Genomic DNA, 14560 nt, shown 5'->3' on the forward strand with positions numbered 1-14560 from the left:
CAACAGAGGCTGAGGGAGGGGGGACATCTGACAGGGTTTATAACACTATGAGAGGCAACAGTAGACAGACAAAGTCTCTTTTATTCATCCCCATCCCAGCAGTTGAGATGTCTAATACCAGAGGGCACGCATTTAAGATGATTTCAAAGGAGGCGTGAGGGAGGGGGGACATCTGACAGAGTTTATAAGATTATGAGAGGCACAGTAGACAGACAAAGTCTCTTTTATTCCCCACCCCCAAGCAGTTGAGATGTCTAATCCCAGAGGGCACGCATTTAAGATGATTTCAAAGGCGGCGTGAGGGGCAGACTCTGTACACAGGGAGCGGTGGGTACCTGTAATGTGTGCAGTCTGGGCTGGTGGAAGAGGCAGGAACCTTAGGGGCCTTAAGGAGACATTTGGATAGTCACAAGAATGTGAGGAAAGTTGGATATGGACATTGCAGGCCGTGGGGATTAGATGAGTTGGACATTTGATTACTACTGTAATTGGTCCAGCACAACAGTGTGGGCCGAAGGGCCTATTCCCCTCTTTGTTGTCTGTTCTATGTCACCCCACACTATCCTGAGGTTCAGTTTCTTGTCAGGCTCATTTAATGAGCCCAGCTTTTAACTCCTCACCGGCAGAAGTGTCTTCACTACATTCCCCCCCTCCCACCCACCCCGTCAAATCTTCTTCACCCATTTTGTTTCATGACTCTGGAAGATTCGTCCTTCCCGTCCCTCCCTTTTCCAGAGGAGCCTCATCTGCCAGCTTTCCTCGGCAGATGTTACCTCGCGGTGACTGAGTGGATTTAACGTGAGGGTTTCATTGCCTGTATCCCACAGGTGGTACGGCAGGACCGGGCGATGATGAAGGCCAAGACAGCAAAGTTTCCGATCGCCAGCTGTGTGTTCTACTTAGATCCTAACCCCTCTGGAGAATTCTTCCTACAGATGGCGCGTTTTAAAAGTTACAAGCCTAGTTCTCTTTTTCTTCCCCACAGGAAGGCCTGCAAGAAGTAGTGGATATAGCCCAGTCCGTCACAGGAAAAGCCAACCCCACCATTGAGCACATCTGCACGGGCAAGCAGCAGCCATCATTAAGGACCCCCACCAACCAGGCCGTGCTCTCTTCCCACGGATGCCATCGGGAAGGAGGTACAGGAGCCTCAGGACCCACACCACCAGGTTCAGAAACAGTTATTACCCCTCAACCATCAGGAAGAAGGTACAGGAGCCTCAGGACCCACACCACCGGGTTCAGGGACAGTTATTACCCCTCAACCATCAGGAAGGAGGTACAGGAGCCTCAGGACCCACACCACCAGGTTTAGGAACAGTTATTACCCCTCAACCATCAGGAAGGAGGTACAGGAGCCTCAGGTCCCATACCACCAGGTTCAGGAACAGTTATTACCCCTCAAACATCAGGAAGGAGGTACAGGAGCCTCAGGACCCACACCACCAGGTTCAGAAACAGTTACTACCCCTCAACCATCAGGAAGGAGGTACTGGAGCCTCAGGACCCACACCACCATGTTCAGGAACAGTTATTACCCCTCAACCATCAGGAAGGAGGTACAGGAGCCTCAGGACCCACACCACCAGGTTCAGGAATAGTTATTACCCCTCAACCATCAGGAAGGAGGTACAGGAGCCTCAGGACCCACACCACCAGGTTCAGGAACAGTTACTACCCCTCAACCATCAGGAAGGAGGTACAGGAGCCTCAGGACCCACACCACCAGGTTTGTGAACAGTTATTACTCAACCATCAGGAGGGAGGTACAGGAGCCTCAGGTCCCACACCTCCAGGTTCAGGAACAGTTATTACCCCGTCAACCATCAGCTCCTGAACCAGCATGGATAACTTCACTCACCTCAACCCTGAACTGATTCCACAGCCCAGACTCACTTGCAAGGACGCTTTACAACCCGTGTTCTCAATATTATTTACGTTTGTTTTTGTTTGTTACTTTTGTATCTGCACAGTTCGTCTTCATTTGCCCATTGGTTGTTTGTCAGTCTTTGTGTGTAGTTTCTCATTGATTCTATTGTATTTGTGTTCTGCTGTGAATGCCTGCAAGAAAATGAATCTCAGGGTGGTGTACAGTGATGTGTACAGTCCTGTGCGAAAGTCTGAGGGACATATATATAGCGAGGGAGCGTGAGACTTTTGCATACAGTACTGTAGTAATTTTATGTATTGCACTGTACTGCTCTTTAAAAGAAACAAATTTCATGACATACGTGAGTGATGATAACTCACTACCACTCTGGGCCCCAAACAGTCCTTCCAGGTGTGGTGACACTCACCTGTGAGTCTGATGGGGGTCATCTACTGTGTTCAGTTCTCCCGGTGTGGCCTCCTGTAGATCAGTGAGACCCGACGTAGATTGGGAGACCACTTCACCGAGCATCTACGCTCCGTCCGCCAGAGCGAGCGTGATCTCTCCAGTGCCCACCCCATTTCAATTCCACTTCCCATTCCCATTCCGATATGTTCGTTCATGGCCTCCTCCACCGTCGTGATGAGGCCACGCTCAGGTTGGAGGAACAACACCTTATATTCCGTTCGGGTAGCCTCTGAACTGATGGCGTGAACATCAATTTCTCAAACTCCCAGTAATGCCCCCCTCCCACCTTCTCCATTTCCCACCCCCTTTTCCCCTCTCTCACCTTATCTCCTTGCCTGCTCATCGCTTCCCTCTGGTCCTCCTTCCCCCTTTTTTTTCTTTCTTCCGCGGCGGCCTGCTGTCTCTATCACCAATCAACTTCCCAGCTCTTTGCTTCATTCCTCCCGCTCCAGGTTTCACCTATCGCCTGGCGTTTCTCTCTCCCTTTCCCCCACCTTTCAAATCTACTCTTCCACTTTTCTTTCTCCAGTCCTGCCAAAGGGTTTCGGCCCAAAATGTCGACTGTACTTTTGTCCATAGATGCTGCCTGGCCTGCTGAGTTCCTCCAGCATCTTGTGTGAGTTGCTGGGATTTCCAGCACCTGCAGATTTTCTCCTGTTTGTGATGATAAACCTGATTCTGATATGGACCCTGGTCAGACCCCACTTGGAGTACTGTGCTCATTTCTGGTCACCTCACTGCAGGAAGGATGTGGATACTATAGAGAGAGTGCAGGGGAGGTTTACAAGGATGTTGCCTGGATTGGGGAGCATGCCTTATTAAAACAGGTTGAGTGAACTCGGCCTTTTCTCCTTGGAGCGACTGAGGGTGAGAGGTGACCTGATAGAGGTGTATAAGATGATGAGAGGCATTGATCGTGTGGATAGTCAGAGGCTTTTCCCCAGGACTGAAATGGCTAGCACGAGAGAGCACAGTTTTAAGGTGCTTGGAAGTAGGTACAGAGGAGATGTCAGGGGTAAGTTTTTTACACAGAGAGTGGTGAGTGCGTGGAATGGGCTGCCGGCAATGGTGGTGGAGGCAGATACAACAGGGTCTTTTAAGAGACTCCTGGATAGGTACATGGAGCTTAGAAAAATAGAGGGCTGTGGGTAACCCGAGGTAATTTCTAAAGTACATGTTTGGCACAGCATTGTGGGCTGAATGGCCTGTATTGTGCTGTCGGTTTTCTGTGTTTCTATGTTTCTATTGTCGACTGAGAGTGGGAAGGGGGCAGGGAGAGGGGAATCGTGGTTCGGAAAAGGGGAACGTTGTGGGAAACACCAGAGAGACATTCTGTAATGATCCATAAACTAATTGTTTGGAAATCAAATTACCTTGCCTGTTGTCTCAGGGCTGGGTGTGTCTGTCCCTGCACCTGTATATATGTGTATCTGCCCAAGACCTTTGCACAGTGTGGTATGTTAATTAACTGTTGAAAATGTTGCTTTGAACTTTGAACTGCAGGATAAGGTAATCAATGGAAACATGCATAATTCAGAACCACCCACATTGACTTGGGTTTTCACTTTAAGAGGCTGGTCTGACACGATGACATGATTACGTAAAGTACTTTTAACGCATTTTGTGTTTTCGAAAACCTGCAGAACTTGAAGCACCATTAAATATCTCTTTCGGCATTTATTTCAAACCTTAGTTCATGGTTCCTTTAACCTCCTGTCATTGCCTTTACAATATTGTTTCTATTTTATTTTTATTTAGATGTTTAGAGTTTGTTAGTTTCACAGGGGGCCGGGAAGCGGAGCCCCAGGTCAGTAAGGGAAGGATCGGACCAGAAGGTGGATGTCAGGGAAAGTATCGAAAGGCAAAATCGAAATAACAGGTACGACGGGATGGACAGTTTGCAGTGTGTGCATTTTAATGCTGGGAGTATTATGTGTGAAGGTGATGAATTTAGAGCACGGATCAGTACATGGGACTACAATGTTGTGCCCCACACTGAAACCTAATTGAGAGAGGGGCAGGAATGGGTGATTAATGTACCAGATTTTTGAAGTTTTAGAAAAGATAGAGAAGGAGGTAAATGAGTGGGGGGGGGGGTGTTGCATTACTAATCAGGGACAATATCATAGTTGTACTCAGGGGACATCACAACCTCGGATTCAGCAGCGCAGCAGATACGGTGATTGCGCTCGTGAATATGCACATGTCAGCAAATTATTATTTAACTCCATTCTTTTCGTCGTAGCGCTTGTCAAGACTTGAGCACAGCACAGTAATGCTTTGCTGCCTGCTTGCATTCAGCCTTGCCTGAGGAATTGGACTGTCGAGTCAATTGACTCTGAAGACGAGCGGTTTTCGTTTTATTCCTTTCAGCCGCAGTGTTGGCTTCGTTTTCCATTTGACAGTCTCAGTTAACGGCCCTGTTTGGCCAAGCGTTTATTGCTTTCTTTCCCCTCTAACTCTGTTCACATTAAAGTCTATGAACTATCAACCCGTTTCAGTGTCTCTCGCTCCGCACTTGGGCCATATCCGGATGTAGTGACAGGGGAGGTGTAATGGAGGGGTCAAACATCGAGTCCATTTGGGTGGACCTCAGGAATAGGAAGGGTGCAACCACACTGATGGGATTCTACTACAGACCCCTCCCCGCCTCCCACCAATAGCCACCGGGACATTGAAAAACATTGAAGAACAGATATGGAATCAGATTAAGGAAATGTGTCAAAATAATAGGGTTATTGTCAAGGGGGATTTCAACTTCCCTAACATAAACTGGGACGTTCTTGGTGTAAAGGGTTTGGATGGGGCTGAATTTGTTAAGTGTATCCAGGAAGGTTTCTTGAATCATTATGTGGACAATCCATCAAGAGGAGGGGCTGTACTGCCCCCGGTGCTGGGTAATGAGCCTGGCCGGGTGACTGACCTTTCAGCGGGTGAACAGTTAGGGAACAGTGACCACAACTCCTTAACTTTCAGAATAGCCAGAGACAAGGATAGGTATGGTCTTTGTGGGAGAGTCTTAAGCTGGAGTAGAGGAAATTACGAGGGCGTTAAGCAGGAACTAAGAGTTCATTGGGAACACTTTTTTGTCAGGCAAGTCTACATTAGATATGTGGAGGGTGTTTAAAGATCAATTGCACAGAGTATAGGAAAGGTATGTTCCTGTTAGAAGGAAGGGCGGGGATGGAAAGATTAGAAAACCTTGGGTGCCCAGAGAGGTGATGAATTTAGTCAAGAAGAAAAAGGAAAAGTGTGTAAATCTTCAGAATTTAGGATCAAACGAAGCACATGAGGAGTGTAAAGAAGCCAGAAAAGAACTGAAGAAGGGAATGAGGAAAGCCAGGAGGGGCCATGAGAAGTCCTTGGCAAGTAAAATTGAGGTGAACCCCAAGGCAGTCTATACATACATCAAGAGCAAGGGGATAACCAGGGAGAGGGTGGCACCACTCAAGGATAAAGGGGGGAACATTTACTTGGATGCAGAGAATGAGAGTGAGGTACTTAATGAGTACTCTGCTTCAGTATTCACCAAGGAAAAGGATTTGGAGGACCAGGAGATCAGTGTTGAGTGTATAAATACGTCAGGGGGTTCAGAGGTCAGGGAGGAGGAAGTGTTGGGCCTCCTAATGAGTATTAGGGTGGATAAGTTCCAAGGGCCTGATGGGATTTACCCCAGGTTATCGAGGGAGGCAAGAGATGAGATTGCTGGGCCCTCGACCAGTAGCTTCATGTTCTCTCTCGCCACAGGTGAGGTTCCGGAGGACCGGCGAGTGGCTGATGTTGTACCTCTACTTGGAAGGAAAATTCCTGGGAACTATAGACTGGTGAGTCTCATGTCAGTTGTAGGGAAATTGCAGGAGAAAATTCTTAGAGATAGGGTATATGAACATTTGGAAACCCATACCCTAATCAGGGAGAGACAGCGTTGCTTTATGTATGGTAGGTCATGTCTTACCAACTTGATAGAGTTTTTGTTGTCAAGGTGACGAGAGAGATTGGTGGGGGTAGGGTGGTGGATGTTGTCTACATGGATTTTAGTAAAGTATGTGACAAAGTTTCTCATGGAGGCTAAACCAGAAGATTAAGATACACGGGGTCCGCAGTGAACTGACTGTTTGGATTCGGAATTGGCTTGCAGATAGGAAGCAGAGAGTAGTGATTGAAGGGACTTATTCGAGCGGGAGATCTGTAATTAGAGGAGTTCCACAGAGATCTGTGCTGTGACCGCTGCTGTTTGTGACGTATATAAATGGACTGGATGAAAATGTAGGTGGGGGGGTTAGTAAGTTTGCAGACGATACCATGATTGGCAGAGTTGTAGATAGTGTGGAAGACTGGCAAAGAACATAGCACAAGATAGATCAGTTGCAGATATGGGCAGAGAGATGGCAGATGGAGTTTAACCCAGATAAATGTGAGGTGTTGCACCTCAGTCGGGCAAATGCAAGGAGACAGTTCACTGTTAAGGGCAAGATCCTCAACAATGTGGCTGAGCAGAGAGATCTTGGGTCCAAGTTCATTGCTCCTTGAAAGTGGCTACACAGGTCGATGGGGGGGGTTAAGAAGGCTGATGGAATGTTCGCTTTTATTAGTTAAGGGATTGAGTTGAAAAGTCAAGAGGTTATGTTGCAACTTTATAAAACTCTGGTGAGGCCACATCTGGAGTATTGCGTACATTTCTGGTTGTGGTCACCCCACTGTGGGAAGGGTGTGGAGGCTTTGGAGAGGATGCAGAAGAGGTTCACCAGGATGCTGCCTGGTTTAGGGGGCATGTGCTGTTATGAGAGGCTGGACAAGCCTGGGCTGATTTTCTTTGGAGTAAGCAACCTTTCTGAGGGGAGATCTGATTAATGAGAGGCATAAAGTCGACAGGGAGTATCTGGCTTCCCAGAGCTGGAATGTCTAATACCAGAGGGCATGCATTGAAGGTGAGAGGGGGTAGGTTCAAGGAGGATGTGAGGGGTAAGTTTATTTACTCAGGGACTGGGGAAATACACGAGAGTCTTTTGGGAGGATTTTAGGTGGGCACGTGTATGTGAGGAAGACGGAAGGATTAGTTATTGGGTGTATTTGATTACTTTTTAGCTGGTTCAGCACAACACTGTGGGCTGAGTGGCCTGTTCTTAGCTGTACGGTTCTGTGTTCGAGATAGAAAGGTTCAAAGGTCTGGTTATTATCAAAGTATACAAGTCTGAAATTCTTCGGGTAGCCACTTCCCACTTCCTGCACAAATAAAATTGAGCAAAACAGATGAGGCTCATCGACCCCCAAATCTCACAATACCCAAACCGTGTCAGGGTTAACAAAATGTGCGTGCCACGTAAGGACGGTTCCAAATGTTAGTCACACCCGTAATGCGCCGACTGCCGCTGGTTAATCCCAGTCCTTTTGGGGTTCGTTCGGAGCTGGGGATTCTTCACTCTCACTCTTTCTTCTTCTCCGATCGTGTAACTACCAACGGTGGACTCCCAACAAAGCGAACTACGCAACAACTGCAGTTTCCCCTTATATACCAGTTGGAACACGCCATCAGGTGACATCACATCACCCCACCATCACAAGGCAATTACATCATTCCAAGGGCACGAGACCATTACATCATTCCAATAGCGTAAGACAATTACATCATATTCACGAGATCCTCACGGGACAGGTAACGAGTCCAAGCGCACATCACCCTCTGCAGTGACAGGCTCGCCCGTCTCCGGTAGCGTAGCAGAGTGATGGAAAGTCAGGCAGCTGGTGCTCACTCTCCGGACTCGCTTCGATGTCTCAATCGCCTTTGTCGCATGAGTCGGTGAACCATGGAGGCTTTGATCGGCGAAATGGAGCCGAACGTCGGCCTGCAGCCCGCCCGTAAGAAGGTTCGCACCCACTGGTCTGCCACTCGGAGTCTCTGTAGAGCGCTGGGACTCCCAAACAATCTCCAAACTTGCTCTCTCGCCCACTGATCAGTTTCGATCACCCTCGCTGCTTTGACTGGCGAGCAGTGACAGCTGTAATCGGGGTCGGACATCGGCTGGCGCGCCATCCTGCACCCTTCTTGCCACGCGGTTCGCTCACGCCGCCTCTGCCTCGCGGAATCCTCTTGGAGACCGCGGGGCGCTGGGGCACCCGAATGATCTCCTAATGGCGAAACAGGGTCTCCGCCATTTCCAGATTCAGAGCCGGGACGGGAGCCGAGCGTAAGAGCGAGAATAGGTGGCTCCGCGATCCACCCAGCACGGTCATGGGCCCCTCCCATGCCACCCAGTTACACCCCTGTGACCAATCAACCGACCAACCCGTGCTCCTTTGGAGTGTGGGAGGAAACCAGAGCACCCGGAGGAAACCCACACCGTCACGGAGAGAATGTACAGACAGGCAGGGGTGGGAATTGAACCCAGATCGCTGGCCCTGTGATAGTGTTACGCTGCCGAGGTAAGTGACCCCTCTTCCTTTTGCTGAACCTCGTTCGAGCATCAGTGTCCCTCGGTAGGGGAGGATGGCCAGGCCAAATATTGCAAGTGTGACCTCAGCTCTGAGTGATGTTGCAGGACAAAATATTGGTTTTGGTTCATTAGTGTCACTTGGACGGTGAAACGGTCAACATCGTCATTATGTGCCATATCGTATGATGTGGGTGATCACAGTCTTCCGTCTGTCTTTAAAGACCACCAACCCCTTCACACTGCTGTTCTTAATCTTTTCTCTATCCACAGCCATGATTGTTCTTGGAAAGTTTTTCTCCAGAAGTGGTTTGCCATCGCCACCTTCTGGGCAGTGTCTTTACAAGACTGGTGACCCCAGCCATCATCAATACTCTTCAGAGATTGTCTGCCTGGTATCAGTGGTCGCATCACCAGGACTTGTGATCTGCACCGGCTGCTCGTACGACCGTCCACCACCTGCTCCCACGGTTTCACCCGACCCTGATCGGGGGGCTAAGCAGGTGCTACACCTCGCCCGAGGGTGACCCGCAGGCTAGCGGAGGGAAGGAGCACCTCACACCTCCTTCGGTAGAGACATATCTCCACCTCACCACCCAACAAGAGTCAGGTACCAGTGTAAGAGAAGCCGTCCTTAAACCTGGTGCTTGCCTGCCCAGTGCGAGACGAGAGAAGAGAGAATGACTGTGGAGGGAGGGTTGGGGGGTTTGTCTTTGACCATGTTGACTACCTTCCCAAGACAGCGGCATGTGTAGGCAGTGGAGGGGGGGGGGGTCGGTCTGCTTTCAAGGATCAGTTTAATTTGTCAAAGGTCCAAAGTACATTTATTATTGAAATATGCATGCAGTGTACAACCCCGACATTCATCTTCCCCGCAGACAGCCACGAAACAACGAAACACCGTGGACCCCGTTCAAAGAAAAACCTCGAACACCCAATGTGCAAAGAAACACGAACAAATCCTGCAAACGGCAATGAAAAACACTGAATATGAAACACCAAATTGAGAGTCCAGGCATAGTCAGTTCAGCTCAGCATTCGTTACCTGCCAGTTGCCCCAGCTGAAAATTGCCCAAAATAATAGCGAAGGGAAAAGCAGAAACACATCGTAACGTGAACTCCGACCCACAAACCGTGCTGATTAAACCCTGCCCAAGACCCAGAACTCCGGCACCGTCCGCCGACAGCATCGAGGGGGGGAGAGAGAGACCACTCGAACGCAGGGACCTTCCTTTGGGAGCAGGGAACGAGAGGGAGAGGGAGATGGTCACACGCCGACACTTCCCTCCTGTGCAGTGAGTGAGAGGCTGGTAGGCCATGTTGAACTCTCACAACCCTGCTTGACTCTCACACTCGCCTCGATGATTTCGATCTTCCTCGACGATTTAATCAGCAAGATCGGTGAGAGATGGAGCCGATTGCGGGCTCGCGCCTTGCCGCTGGTCTTCTCGGCCTCGAGCTCGCGCACTTCGTGCGAGGCTTCGCAGAACAACCTCGGAGGTAGCGAATTGTCAAGTTGCTCAATTGGCCCAGAAACACGCCACCAAGATGGAGATCGCAGGCTCCAAACGTCCAAAAAAAACCCCTGAAAGAAATAGATGTTAAAAAAAAGTGAAAGAAATAGTTTTGTGAACCGTCCAGAGGATGTTTCCCTTGGTCGCCCTGTTCGTTAGTGCCATCTTCTTCCAGATCACCGACAGCAGACTCAATTGATCACTGGTCGCTGATCGATGGCGCCCCCGAGCAATTGGGCGCATCGCTACGCGATGGTGCTTGATGGGCAGCTTTTGTAACTGTCTGCAATTCTCTGCTGTCTGAGTTCAGTCTTGGGTAAAGCCCTCCCTCCCAGCCGCGGAGCACTGTCGCAGGAAAGCAGCATCCATCACCAGGGACCCCCACCACATGGACATGTTCTCTCTAGCTGCTGCCATCAGGAAGGAGGTACAGGAGCCTCTGGACCCACACCACCAGGTTCAGGAACAGTTATTACCCCTCAACCATCAGGAAGGAGGTACAGGAGCCTCAGGACCCACACCACCAGGTTCAGGAACAGTTATTACTCCTCAACCATCAGGCTCTTGAGCCAAAGGGGATAACTTCACTCAACTTCACTTGCCCCATCACTGAACTGTTCCCACAACCAACAGACTCAACTTTCCAGGTCTCTTCATCTCATGTTCTCAATATTTATGCTTATTTATTATTGTTGTTTCTTCTTTTTGCATTTGCACAGTTTGTTGTCTTCCACACTCTGGTGGAACAGCCAAGTTGGGCAATCTCTCATTGATTCTGATATAGTTATTATTCTGTTATCGATGTGTTGGATATCCACAGGAAAATGAATCTCAGGGTTCTATACGGTGACATTTATGTACTTCGATAGTAAATTTACTTCTGAACTTGTTCATTCTTGTGACCTGTAGTTATCCACATCGCCCACTGGTTGATAAAGGTGAGGGTGAGCAGCTGTTCTCCTGTGACAGTCCTGAATTCATCCTCTATTCCTGGCGGTTTCATTAGTCCTTTGAGTAATTTACCGGTGCCTGGAAATAGTGAGCGCTCTGCCCCCTCCCATAAACCATCCCCCTATCCGATTAGATAACACCGCTGTGCTGGAAGCCAATGTCAGGTGCAGCAGGGGTTAAATGAAGACTTTGTTTTCTCAGTTGTTCTCAGAGCCTCTGAGAGCAAATTAAAGTCAGTATCTTTCCAGCCGCTGCCACGATGCAGAGCCTGGGTGAAAAGTTTGTATGCAGCAAGGCCCCACAAAACTCCACCATGGACGGTCTCTGAGCCGGGCTGAGAAAGGAGGAGGGTTGGGCATGGAGGGGTTGGGGGGTGTCGAGATCCCAGACCTACAGAAACCCCAGCAGAACCCAAGGCCTCATCCCTGGGAGGGGAAGGATCTTCGGCTGGAAGACGTATGAAGTCGTGTGGTGAAAGCGGAAATCACAGGGCTGAACGGCCTTCTGTCGGGCCAGGAGCGGGGACTCTGGTGAGCTGCTGTCAGTGGTCTGGCAATGGGCTTAAAAAGGGGGCGGCAGCCCCACGAGGAGGTATTAAAGATAAAGTTAGGAACTAAAGTTAAAAGTTCAAAGGAAATTTATTCTCAAAGTACATATACAACCCTGAGATTCATTTTCTTGTGGGCATACTCAATAAATCTATAGGATAATAACCATAACAGAATCAATGAGAGATGCACCAACTTTGGGCGTTCAACCAGAGTGCAAAAGACAGCTTCTTCTTCTTCTTCTTCGCGTGTCTTGCGTGTTACACGCTTGGGTGATCATGGCTCTCCACACTGAACGATCCCTCGCGGCGTCAATGATATCTCACACACTTAGATCTGTTAGTTCTTTCACAGTGTCCATATATTTTCTTCTTAGCCTTCCTCTTCCGCGTTTCCCAGGCATACGGCCTTGTAATGTAAGGCATTCTATTTCTCCCTTTCCGATGACATGGCCCAGGAATTTGGTGGTAAGAACGGGAAGATAGATTATTATCTAAATGGAGTCAAGTTAGGAAAAGGGGAAGCACAACGAGATCTAGGTGTTCTTGTACATCAGTCACTGAAAGTAAGCATACAGGTACAGCAGACAGTGAAGAAAGTTAATGGCATGTTGGCCTTCATAACAAGGGGAATTGAGCATAAGAGCAAAGAGGTCCTTCTGCAGCTGGACAGGGCCCTGGTGAGACCACACCTGGAGTACTGTGTGCAGTTTTGGTCTCCAAATTTGAGGAAGGACATTCTTGCTATTGAGGGAGTGCAGCATAGGTTCACAAGGTTAATTCCCGGGATGGCGGGACTGTCATATGTTGAAAGATTGGAGCGACTGGGCTTGTATACACCGGAATTTAGAAGGCTGAGAGGAGATCTTGTTGAAACATATAAGATTATTAAGGGATTGGACACGCTGGAGGCAGGAAGCATGTTCCTGATGTTGGGGGAGTCTAGAACCAGAGGCCACAGTTTAAGAATTACGGGTAGGCCATTTAGAACAGAGTTGAGGAAAAACTTTTTCACCCAGAGAGTGGTGGATATATGGAATGCTCTGCCCCAGAAGGCTGTGGAGGTCAAGTCCCTGGATGCTTTCAAAAAGGAGATGGATAGAGCTCTTAAAGATAGTGGAATCAAAGGTTTTGGGGAGAAGGCAGGAACTGGATACTGATAGTAGATGATCAGCCATGATCACAGTGAATGGCAGTGCTGGCTCGAAGGGCCGAATGGCCTACTCCTGCACCTATTGTCTATTGAATTTAAGTTTCCTCTCATTTAATGTTCTCATTAAAGATTTCTTTGTATGGGCACGTTGGAGTACTGTCTCATTAGTTACCCTATCTCTATATGATATTTTTAGCATTCTTCTAAGAAACCACATTTCTGTTGCTTCTAAGTTTCTTTGGAGTTCTGGTGTTATAGTCCATGTTTCGGAAGCATACAGCAAGATTGACCGGATGTAACATTTTAGTAGCCTAAGCCTTGCTGTTATAGAAATGTGTCTGTTGGTAAAAATGGGTTTCATTTTTTGGAAGTTGGTTTTGGCAATGGCATTTCTTCTTTTTATTTCTACTTTACTTCTAGCATCTTGTGATATAAAGCGATGAAGAGTCCTTGAACGTGAGTCCATTGGTTGTGGGAACATTTCAATGATGAGGCGAGTGAAGTTATCCCCTCTGGTTCAAGAGCCTGATGGTTGAGGGGTAATAACTGTTCCTGAACCTGGTGGTGTGGGTCCTGAGGCTCCTATACTTCCTTCCTGATGGTTGAGGGGTAATAACTTCCTGAACCTGGTGATGTGGGACCTGAGGCTCCTGTACCTCCTTCCTGATGGTTGAGGGGTAATAACTGTTCCTGAACCTGGTGGTGTGGGTCCTGAGGCTCCTGTACCTCCTTCCTGATGGTTGAGGAGTTATAACTGTTCCTGAACCTAGTGGTGTGAGTCCTGAGGCTCCTGTACCTTCTTCCTGATGGCAGCAGTGAGAAGAGAGCTTGGCCTGGATGGTGGGGGTCCTTGATGATGGGAGCTGTTTTCCTGCAAGAACGTTCCATGTAGACATGCTCAACAGTGTGGAGGGCTTCACCTGTGATGGACCGGGCCGTATCCATTACTTTTTGTAGGATTTTCCGTCCAAGGGCATTGGTGTGTCCATACCAGGCTGTGATGCAACCAGTCAATACACTCTCCACCACACGTCTCTGGAAGTTTGTCAAAGTTTTAGATGCCACGTTGAATCTTCGCAAACTCCTCAGGATGAAGAGGCACTGCTGTGCTTTCTTCATAATTGTAGTGAGGTGCTGGGCCCAGGACAATTCCCTTGATGTAATAACACCGAGGAATTTAAAGTTGTTGATCCTCTCCACCTCTGATCCCCCGAGGAGGACTGGCTCACTCACCTCTGGTTTCTTTCTCCGGAAGCCAATAATCAGCTCCTCGGTCTTGCTGACGCGGAGTAAGAGATTGTTGCCCTGGCAGGTTGTCAGTCTCGCTCCTATACGCTGAGTCGTCACCACCTTTGTCTCGGCCCGCGACCGTGGTGTCGTCAGCAAACTTGAATGTGGCATTGGCGCTGTGCTTGGCCGCACAGTCACAGGTGGAAAGCGAGTAGAGCAGGGGGTTAACCTTTACTTATTAAGGATTAGGTTTAATTGTCACACGTGCATAGAAACAACGAAACGCACAGTGAAATGCATCGTTTGTGCCAACGACCCGCACAGCCCGAGGATGGCAGTGGGGGCAGCCCGCGAGTGCCACCCTCCTCCGGCGCTAACATATGGCGCGCCCACAACTCA

At 48.9% G+C, this 14560-nt stretch overlaps 1 long non-coding RNA gene across 1 annotated transcript in view; it reads left to right on the forward strand.

Moving 5' to 3' along the window:
• The window catches only part of LOC134340438 (uncharacterized), a 35551-nt gene extending 30766 nt beyond the window's left edge, over positions 1–4785 (forward strand). Inside the window, exons 2-3 of the long non-coding RNA XR_010016554.1 lie at positions 4097–4217; positions 4584–4785. This is a non-coding gene — a long non-coding RNA (uncharacterized LOC134340438). The remainder of the gene's footprint in view (positions 1–4096; positions 4218–4583) is intronic.
• The last annotated feature ends 9775 nt before the right edge of the window (positions 4786–14560 follow it).

Source organism: Mobula hypostoma, chromosome X1, assembly GCF_963921235.1.
Source record: "Mobula hypostoma chromosome X1, sMobHyp1.1, whole genome shotgun sequence".
NCBI lineage: Eukaryota > Metazoa > Chordata > Chondrichthyes > Myliobatiformes > Myliobatidae > Mobula > Mobula hypostoma.